The sequence below is a fragment of the Rattus norvegicus genome, chromosome 1, assembly GCF_036323735.1.
Source record: "Rattus norvegicus strain BN/NHsdMcwi chromosome 1, GRCr8, whole genome shotgun sequence".
In the NCBI taxonomy this organism is placed as follows: domain Eukaryota; kingdom Metazoa; phylum Chordata; class Mammalia; order Rodentia; family Muridae; genus Rattus; species Rattus norvegicus.
Genome location: NC_086019.1, coordinates 67153950 through 67165344, shown reverse-complemented (window position 1 = coordinate 67165344; position 11395 = coordinate 67153950). Strand labels below are relative to the sequence as shown.

Here is an 11395-nt window from a genome sequence, read left to right as displayed (position 1 = left end):
ATGCCATCCTTTGCTATGGTATGAATGAAGACTTATTACAATTTGGTTATTGATCAAGTGTGGGGAGCTGACTTGCCTGAGACCCTACCATTGAGCTAATTAGGACAGAAAAAAAAACACATGAAAGTTCACCTAAAGGACAAGCTCAGTGGAAAAACCCTCATGTTCTAGCTAAAGTGCCAATACCAATCTGGTGGTCAGCGTTGCTTAGTAACAAGGCTTGCCAGAAGCTCTGATACAAATCTGGTGGTCCAACAGGTTTGCCAAGTGGAGGCTCCTGACCTTTGTTGGGAGCTAGCTTCATACAGACCTAGGGCTCATGACCTATGCAAAAGAGCTTCCTACAGACCCCTACAGACCCATGGATTGTGACTTTCTGCTAGGGGCCAACTTCCTACAAGACCTAGGCCAACATCCTGCAGAAGTGAGCCAACTACCTTATTGGCTAGTACATCAAGGTCTCCCAGCCCCCTGAAGACTTCCTCCTCCCCCTGCCTTGCTACTGTATATAACCAGAGCTGGCTAGCATTAAACTTGTCGCCTTGATCAGACTCTTGTCTTGGCGTCCTTCGTGTCTCTTGTCCTTCTCTTCCAGGTACCCTCTGCACCCTCGTTGACTGTCCTGCAGGACGGGACAATCAAGCTAACACATTAAAAAAAGCAACCAAACAGACATCAGTCCCTTTCATCTCATCCTAAGATGCTTCCTGTTATTACCTCCATTCCCAAATACACACTACCCTACTTTCAGTCTCTTTTAATTACTTTAAGTATTTGGTGGGATGTATTAGTGGGATGGTAGAGTATTTATCTTTGCAAATGGCTGCTTTTGCTTGGCATAATATTTTTATGACTCTATGTTATAGCATGTATTAAATTTCCTAAGCTTAAATAATAGTTCGTATGTGTATATGGCACATTTTATTTTTGTGGTCTTATGTCAATGTTTGGGTTGCTTCTACCGTTTAGTTACTAAGAATGCAGCTGCTGTGAATATGGGTATACAGATAGTTTTATTGTGGAGTGAGTGGACCATGCCACCAGACATGGTATAGTTGAGTGAACTCGAACCCTGTGAATCTCAGAATTGAGAATGGTAGGATTGGGTTCTCTCTGCTCTAGAACATGGAACTGTGACATCCCACGGAGAGAAGCAGACTATCAGTCATAAATCCTCCCCCATCCAAACAGAACATCACTAGTATCTCAAACAGCCAATGAGGAGCATCTACCCCTGTATTTCACCTACTCTTCAATGTATATAAAGTCCCTATCCACATGGAATATAGTATATAAGTTATTTCAGGGAGCATCATCTGAGAGTGTCTGTTTTACTGAGATGTAACACTTGGGAAAGTGTTTTCTCTCTAGAAGATCTCACTGCTGGACCTCACGCCCACCTGGCTGGTAAGGCCTACTCCATTGTCACAGTCTGCTGCTGCCACCCTGCCACTGACACAGGTGCTGCCCCAGTAGATGAGACGGCTGCCTTGTGCTAGCCATCTAAACCTGCCTGCTTTCCTTCTAAGAGCTGTTAACACTTTGCCTGTTTCCTGCCAGACCAGAAACGCACAGAACCTATTTGTCCCAGTTTTCCAAAGGAGCACTGTTGTTGTAAAAATATAAAAAATAAAAAAAAGTATGGCTGTCTTTTATCCCACTAAGTTCAGCATCGCGGTGCCCCAAGATATCTGCTGGATATCTTAAGTCTCAGTCAGCAAAACCTCTCACCCGCTTTGCTCCATCCCATATCACACTGCTGAAGGCCTCTCTCTGAGCCTGGCAGCAATCTCTCTACCTATCTAGTTCCCAAGGCAGGTTTCCATGCCAGAAACACACGTCCCAACTCCGTGGTGGCCCAGACCAGCTGCCCCACACTCCACTACACTTAAATGTACACATGAAAGAACACACAACACAATAATCTTTGGCCCAATTGATAAGATATAATTGCCCACCTAAACATACAAAGCCCAATATACATCCATCCCTTAAAAATATTCATAACAACCTGTAAAGGTACAGCATGGAATCTTAACGTCACCTGCCATATTTTCCTGCCACCACTTCTCTCCCTCTCCCTCCTGTCTCTTCCTCCTTCCCGTTCTAGTCTCCTCCTCTTCCTTCAAACTTTTCTCCCACCCATCCTTCCTTCTCCTCCAATGACAGGTCCCCTTCTATCCTGTACCTGCCCTCACCTGTATTTTACAAATTAAATAGGGAGAAAGTTCTGGTGAAGTCACATGAGTACTTGACTAGGCAGCTATCCTTGGGGCAGCAGAATTAGCATCGAAATACAGATAACTCCAGGGCAAACCACAACAGAGCACATCTACTTTGAGTTTGGGTATATACTCAGAAATGGACTTAGATAACATAATTCTGCTGTAATGCTTTGAATCGCTCCCATGCTCTTTCCTACAGTAGAATCATCATTATACATTCTTACCTAGTTTCTTTCTTGGGAGATGAAAACAAGAGGATCAGAAATTCTTAGCTATCTCAGTTATATAGATGTTGGCTCAAACAAACAAACAAACAAACAAACAAAAAAACCAAAAACAAAAAAAATCTAAGGGCTGAGGATATAGCTAAGTGGTAGAGCACTTGCCTAGGGTACACAAGACTCTGCATTTAATCCTAAGGCTCTCATGACACCTCAAACCCCAGTAGTCATCCATTTGGGTGTAAAGAGGTATATCCTTGTGGTTTGGTATGACTGGTAACTGAGGGCATGCTTTTAATGTGCTTATTGGTCATCCATACATCAAGCCTGCTCTTAATTACTTTTGTTATTAATAATAAAATTAGTTTTTTAAACAGCCTATATCTTTATCTCTTGTTGACTATATTATTTCAAGTAGTTTCTCCCATTGTATATGTTGTCTTTTCACTACTGTGTCATTTGATGCAGTTTCAACTTAAAGATTTGGTTTTTTACGTGTATGAGCATTTGGCTATCATCTCTTCAGCTCCAGTTTTTAAATTTTTTTCCACAAGATTTTAATTAAGACTTTCGGCTAGCAGAGGAAATCATGGGTTTTATTGTAGAATACACACACACACACACACACACACACACACACACACACAAATTTGTTCATGTAATCCCCCCAACTCCTCCTCCTTTGCTCCAGTTGATATTTGTCATAGTTCCACTTCTGTTTTCTGCTTTTACAGTATCAAATCTGAATATTGTCTAGTTTATCTACTTTCTATAGCTGAGCTTTTTCATATCTAAGAAATCATTGCCAAATCAAAATATTCACCTCTATTTTCTTTCTAGAGTTTCAAAAAGTTGGTCCCATGTTTAAGTCCATTTTAAAATCTATGTTAAATTAATATTTCTATCTGGTGTAGGCTAAGGGTCCACCTTGTTTTGCATGTGATACCTCAGTTTCACCAGCATTATTCATTTAAAAGAATGTCCCACTGATTTCTTATGAAGAGACCACTTTAAAGACAGATGTCCCTTGATTTCACTACATCTTAAGCTATTAAGTAAGTAGGTCACCAGTTGTAAGTAAATGCCTAAATACAAAACTGTTAGCTAAGGTAAGAGGGGGGAAAGGTACTGAGAAAAAAAGATAGGAGACCCCAACCACACTTGTTTCAGCTTATCCTAGAGATGGGGTGGGCACAGGTGGCTTTCTCTGCATTTGTGTCACATTATGAGTTAAAATGTGCACATTAGTTAACTCATTGCATATTCATTTTAGCTAAAAATATTTCTTATAACTATTATGTGAAAGTAAGGTAGCATTTTATATCTGGATATGACTATAGCAATGAGACTGATTAAAAGTCACTCAAAGGCAGTTGTACTTATTTTGGTAATTGGTTTGTTTGAGATAGAGGCTGGCTACATAGCTAGCTCACCTCTGTTGGCTTGAATTCAGAATCCTCTTGCTGATTGCTGTGATTACAGATGGGACTTACTGTACTTGGCTTACTCTTCCTATTTCTCCTTCTCACCTCACCACTATTACTACTACTAGGTAGCTGAAATCAGCCATAATCATTCAGCCTGTCTTCTGGGTGTTGAAATTACAGGTGTGCACCATCAAGCTTCAGTTTCATTTATTAATAGTCCACATATTTAGAAGTTACAAATAACATATTAATTAGTAAGTTTATTTGGGAGAATCTTGCCAGTGTGTGATGAATCTTGCCAGTTTATGATTAAATAGTATTAGGAACTCTGTTTTACAAAATAGGTGAAATAACACTTTTGCCCAAAACTGATTGCACCTAACAAAGATTGTCTCTTTGATAAATATTAAAATTAAGAATCAAATATGGTGACTAACACCAGTACTCAGGTTGAGTCAGAAAGATCTATTCTGGGGAAATCACCATCCCTGACCTCAAGCAGTATTACAAAGAAATAGTAATAAAAATTGTATGGTATTGGTATAAAGACAAGAAGGTAGATCAGTGGAATAGAATTGAAGAACCAGAAATGAACCAACACACCTATGGTTACTTGATCTTTGACAAAGGAGCTAAAACCATCCAGTGGAAAAAGATCGTATTTTCAACAAATGGTGCTGTTCAACTGGAGGTCAGCATGTAGAAGAATGCAAATTGAACCATTCTTTTTTTTTTTTTTTCGGAGCTGGGGACCGAACCCAGGGCCTTGCACTTGCTAGGCAAGCGCTCTACCACTGAGCTAAATCCCCAACCCCAAATTGAACCATTCTTATCACCCTGTACAAAGCCCAAGTCCAAGTGGATCAAGGACCCCCAAATCAAACCAGATACACTCAAACTAAAAGAAGAAAAAGTGGGGAAGAACCTCAAACACATGGGCACTGGAAAATTTTCCTGAACAAAACAACAATAGCTTATGCTCTAAGATCAAGAATTGACAAATGGGACCTCATAAAACTGCTAAGCTTTTGTAAGGCAAAGGAAACGGTCATTAGGACAAAATGGCAACCAACAGATTAGGAAAAGATCCTTCCCAATCCTACATCCAATAGAGGACTAATATCCAAAATATACGAAGAATTCACGAAGGTAGATCACAGAGAGTCAAATAACCCTATTAAAAATGGGGTACAGAGCTAAACAAAGAATTTTCAGCTGAGGAATATCCAATGGCTGAGAAGTACCTAAAGAAATGTTCAACACCCTTAGTCATCAGGGAAATGTAAATCAAAGCAACCCTTAGATTCAACATCACAACAGTCAGAATGACAGCAGATGCTGGCAAGAATGTGGAGAAAGAGGAACACTCTCCATTGTTGATGGCATTGCAAGCTAGCACAACCACTCTGGAAATCAGTCTGGAGGTTCCTCAGAAAATTGAACATAATACTACCTGAGGACCCAGCTATTCCACTCCTGGGCATATACCCAAAAGATGCTGCAACATACAACAAAGAGACATGCTCCACTATGTTCCTAACAGCCTTATTTCTAACAGCCAGAAGCTGGAAAGAACCCAGATGCTCTTCGACAGAGGAATGGATACAGAAAATGTGGTACATCTACACAATGGTGTACTACTCAGCTATCAAAAACAATGACTTCATGAAATTCATAGGCAAATGAATGGAACTAGAAATATCATCCTGAGTGGGGTAACCCAATCACACACAAAAAAATATACATGGTATGCATTTACTGGTAAGTGGATATTAGCCCAAATGCTCAAATTACCCATGATACAATCCACAGAGGACATGAAGCTCAAAAAGAAGGATGGCCAAAGTGTGGATGTTTCAGTCTTTCTTAAAAAGGGGAACAAAAATATTCAAAGGAGGAGATATGGAGACAAAGTTTGGAGCAGAGACGGAAGAAACGGCCATTCAGAGCCTGCCCCACCTGGGGATCCTGTCCATACATACATACATATATATGTATGTATGTATATGTATATATATATGTATGTATGTGTGTATATATATATATATATATCCACCAAAACTAGATAATATATATGAAGCCAAGAAGTACATGACGACAGGAGCCTATCTGATATAGCTGTCTCCTGAGAGGCACAGCCAGAGCATGACAAATACAGATGCGAATGCTGGCAGCAAACCACTGAATTAAGAATGGGGTCCCCACTGGAGGAATTATTAAAAGGGTTGAAGGAGCTGAAGGGACTTGCAACCTCATAAGAACAATACCTACCAATCAGAGCTCCCAGGGACTAAACCACCACCCAAAGAGTACACATGGACAGATACATGGCTCCAGCGGCATATGTAGCAGAGGATGGCCTTGTTGGGCACCAATGGGAGAAGCCCTTGGTCGTGCCAAGGCTGGACCCTCCCAGTTTAGGGGAATTTCGGGAGGGGGTGAGGTGGGAATTGGAGGTGTTTGGGGAGGGGAACACCCTTATAGAAAAAGGGGAGGAAGATGGGGTAGGGGGCTTATGGCCAGGAAACTGGGAAAGGGAATAACATTTGAAGTGTAAATAAAAATATCCAAGAAAAAAAAAAGGAAGGAAGAAAGGAAAGAAGGAAGGAAGGAAGGAAGATAGCTGTGAGTTCTAGGCCAACCTTGGCTCTAGAGACTCTGTCAGAAAACCAAAAATTAAGCAGAAATAAATAAAACTTACCAATAACCATGGGAAGCAGTCAAAGTGCAGTTTTATCAATGGGGTGTGAGAAGTCTCTTAATATACATATTAAAATCAGAATGGGCTATGACTTCTTGTGCCCAATAAGAAGGACAGATGCTTAAGTAATGCTGTTACATACTGATGATGTAACCATGCTCTGGTAAGACTTCCTAGAGTGGGGTAGTAAGTCAAGAAGCCTACAATAACATTTCAAATCCATGCTGCTCTACTATTTCCCGTCTATTTACCTTACCTGGCTAGTTGTTACTGCATGTTGAATGAGACTGGACAGTGTTATTTTTGATAGTCACTGATTTGGCTGGTTTCTAATCTTTGTACCTGAATATTTACCTACAGTTTTAGCTTGCAGAACCTTTCCATGGTTGAAGCATTTCTGGCCCCTTTCATAGAGTCACATGAAAATGAGAAATAAGAATTGTGGAATCAAAGACTTATTTTTTAGCTGATCAGTTTAAATCCCTCTAATCCATTCCAAAGTGTTTTTATTTTCAAACTTTTGAGAAGACTCTTTATTCAGAACCTAAATCTGAAACTTAAAAAGAAACAAGACTGCTAAAGGTGGGTTTAAAGAATGGAGCCCTCCTTGCTTTGCCATTTTTATCTCCAGTTCTCTTTACTATGGTCACATCTCTACCTCATATCCATATATTGTCCAACCCAGGAATTTTCTGAGCACTAGTCAGTCACACTTTTTTGTGAATAGGTGAAGAATTGTTAGACTCATGGCTCTTGAACATATCTTGTATCATAATTAAGGTGGCATCCCTTTAAACTGGAATTTGAATTAGACCTTTCATTATTACTAAATCCCATTATGTTTCTATACAAAGATTGAATGCTTGCTTTTAGTAACATGTTTTCTACCATTTTCATAGGGCTTCTAAGTCTGTTTTAATTGGATTTTCATTTTGTACTGGCAGAGTAGAGAACTATAAAAAAATAACTAAAGTTCTTTGAGCTCATACCCCAAATGCTGGGAATGGGGTGTTTTATTTAGGACTTCATCTCTTATCCATTTTTTCCTTTCTTTTCTTACCACTGTTACTTTGAGACATCAGGGAAAACTTAGAGGTACACACATGGAGAAGACATGATCACACAATGGAAATGGCACAGAAGCCTCCATGCCTGCACCTAACACTGGAGCTGAAGTTCTGAATTAGACAAGACACAGGGGCTGAGGAAGAGACTAGTATTTCCCTTCCTTCTTCCTCACCCTCACCAGAATCCATGTCAACCTCCTCATAAACCTTCTCTAGGGCAGCCATGTCCTCACAAGCCTCAGAAAACTTCCTTTCCTCCATGCCCTCAACCACACACCAGTGCACAAAGTCAGGCTTGGCATACATCAGATCAAACTTGTGATCTAGGCGATCCCAGGCCTCAGCAATGGCTGTGATATTGCACAGCATGCACACAGCTCTCTGGACCTTGTACGGATCACCACCAGGTACCACAGGTGGAGGCTTGCAATTAATGCCAACCTTGAAGCCAGTAGGACTCCAGTCCACAAACTAGATGCTGTGCTTGGTCTTGATGGTGGCAATAGCAGCACTGACATCTTTGGGAACCACATCACCATGGTACAGCAGGCAGAAAGCCATGTATTTACTATGGTGAGAGTCACATTTTACCATCTGGTTGGCTGGCTCAAAGCAGGCATTGGTGATCTATACTACAGAAAGCTGTTCATGGTAGGCTTTCTCAGCAGAGACCACAGGGGCATAGGTGGCCAGAGGGAAGTGGAAGTGAGGGTAGGGCACCATGTTGGTCTGGAATCCTGTCAAATCAACATTCTGGGCCACACCAAATCTGAAGAAAGCAGTGATGGAAGACACATTCTGGCTAATAAGGCAGTTAAGGTTAGTGTAGGTTGGGTGCTCAATGTTGAGGCTTCTATGACAGATATCATAGATGGCCTCAGTGTTTACCATGAAGGCACAATCAGAGTGCTAAAGGGGGCTGGAGTGGTAAAGATAGAATTGTAGGGTTCAACCACAGCAATGGATAAATGGGGGCTGGATAAGTGGAGAACTCCAGCTTGGACTTCTTTCCGTGATCAACAGAGCCACTCCATAGCAGAGATGTGAACCCAGAGTCAGTTCCCTCACCAAAACTGTAGAAACATAAGACGCACTGAATACACCTACCCTGGTCAACTAGTTTGTGAATTCTGTCCAAGGCAAGGTCAGTGATCTCCTTGCCAATGGTGTAGTGGCCATGGGCATAGTTATTGGCATCATTTTCTTTGCCTGTAATGAGCTACAAAGGCCGGAAGACCTGGAGGTAGGGAGTAGTGCAAACTTCATCAATAACTCTGGATTCCAGGTCTACAAACACTGCCTGGGATGCATGCTTGCCAGCTTCTGTTTCAATGAAGGTGTTGAATGAGTTATCTCCTCCCCCAGTGATCTTGTCACTCAGAATCTGGCCATTGGGCTGGATGCCATATTCCAGGCAGTAGGGTTTCCAGCAGACATTGACAATCTGGATACTAACCTGGCCAACATGGATGGAGATGCACTTACACATGATACTATGAGTTAGAAGGCAAGGGTGACAGAAGCAGACAATGAGTCCTGGTTACCATTCCTGACAACTGAGAGTTGAGGTAAGCAACACAATGAGGCCCCTTATCTATTTTCGAATGTAAGTTTTTGACATTATCATTAATAGCTTCTCTGTTAATGTGGTGGAATAAAGGGAAGTTATAGGCTATTTTATTTGGTGTATTGAGTTTTAGAAATTCTTCTCACTTTACCCGAGATCAGCAAGCACCATGGAATTAGCCTGAAAAACCCAATCACCTCAAAAAAGGGTGATTTTTAAATATCAAGTCTAGCTTGATAATTGAGGATTTGCCAAATGCAGAACCATTGCTTCTTAATGAAGTGGCACAGGAAAGAGGACACATTGAACACAGGAAGAGCTTTTTAAAAAAAAATTTTAAGGACTATTTTGTCAGGTCATTTGTATCCTGATCCATTGCCCTCCTCTCTTTTGAGAATATCTTATTTAAATAATCAGACCAGTCTCTTGGAATGAAGAACCTTTCTATAGACAAGACTGCACAGACATTGATAAACCATTTCTATTTTTTTTAATAATCTTTATGGATTAACAGAAATATGTACTTTTTATACGACACATTATAGATTATAAGGATAGAGTTTTACCTAGATCCTTATTTTTTTTTTTCGGAGCTGGGGACCGAACCCAGGGCCTTGCGCTTGCTAGGCAAGTGCTCTACCGCTGAGCTAAATCCCCAACCCCGGCCCTAGATCCTTATTTAACAATGTATTACCAATCCTATAAATGATTTGTAGTTAATTCCCATATGCTATGTGGTTCTTGTTGCTGTCAAATATCATCCGATTGCCAGTTTTGTCTGTACCATTTCGGAGAGAATTTTGTGATCTATCTGTTCAGAATTTGACTCTGAAATTTTCAGATTATTTTGTTCAAGTTTGTTTTTATTTTAATTTTATGTACACACATGTGGCAGCTGTTTGGTGGTGGTCATGGTGAGTATGCATACATGTAAATGAAGGTGCTAGCATCCAGAGACTGTGTCAGAGCTCTTGCAGTTGACTTTCTCTAACCCTAATGCTAACCTAAACTTAACCTATCCTGATTCCAACCCCTACAAGAACTCTAACCCTAACTCCTAACACTAAACCTAACCCCTATCCCTTCTAACCCCAACCCAATCATATCCCTAATTCTAAAATTTACTCTTACACTTATTATTAACCCTAACTTTACATTACCCATACCCTGAACTCTTACCTATTTTTACCCCTAACCCTACATAGGGCTATTGCTAACCCTACCCCAAACCCTACTACCACACTAACCCCAATCCAACCTATAATCCAACACTTTCACTTATCCTATTCCTACCCTAACACAATTTCTCTAACCCCAATCCTAACAGTAACATTAAAACTAATCCTTAGGCTTACCCTAACCCTAACATTAACCATAATACTAACCTTAACCTTAATCCTTACCATAACCATAACCCTAATGCTCACCCTGAAGACCTTAAATTTCCTATTGAAAACACATGTAGACATTTTTTTAGCACATCTATTGGAGAGATTACAACAAATAGTTTACACAGTTGGTAATGCAGTACTTTTAGGGATAGAGAACTTGTAGTGCTTACATTAAAACATGCACACCAAAGTGCAGGTTAATAACAAAATACAGAGTCCTGTTAATAAAACAATACCACATCCATTGAAGAAATTACTAAATGAAGTTTAGACATAAAAAGAAAGTACATTTTCTTGAGTTTCCTTTTGAACACTCATGTGGGCAAGCAGAGATAGTGACAAAAAACAAACAAAACAAAAACTGAATTTCTAAATGGTATAGCCATAGAATATCCATTGCCCATGCCCACAGTGACACACTTCCTCTAACAAGGCCACACCCTTTAATATTACCACTCACTGGGCCAAGCATATTCAAATTTTCACACCCTCTAACCCTAACTCAAACCATGTTACCTTAAACCTAATCGGATCAAAAATATTACCATGACCCATAACCTTAATGACTTAACCAATTAAAACTCTAACAAGTAACCCTTCTAACCTCAACCTAACCTTGTAACCCTAACCCTTAGTAACACTAACCCTTACCTGCCAGCTAATACTAATCCTGTGAGGTAACCATAACCCTTAACCTTGTGCAACCCTAACCTTAAACATAAACTTACATCCTGTATCAGTGGACATAGCTCAACCATATAATAAAAGCCCCCACTCATAAATCCTGATGTGTGGA

General features: G+C 40.3%; 1 pseudogene; it reads right to left on the bottom strand.

The window, feature by feature from the left end:
- Positions 1-7823: 7823 nt before the first annotated feature.
- Positions 7824-9911, bottom strand: Tuba1b-ps6 (tubulin, alpha 1B, pseudogene 6; annotated as a pseudogene).
- Between the last annotated feature and the right edge of the window lie 1484 nt (positions 9912-11395).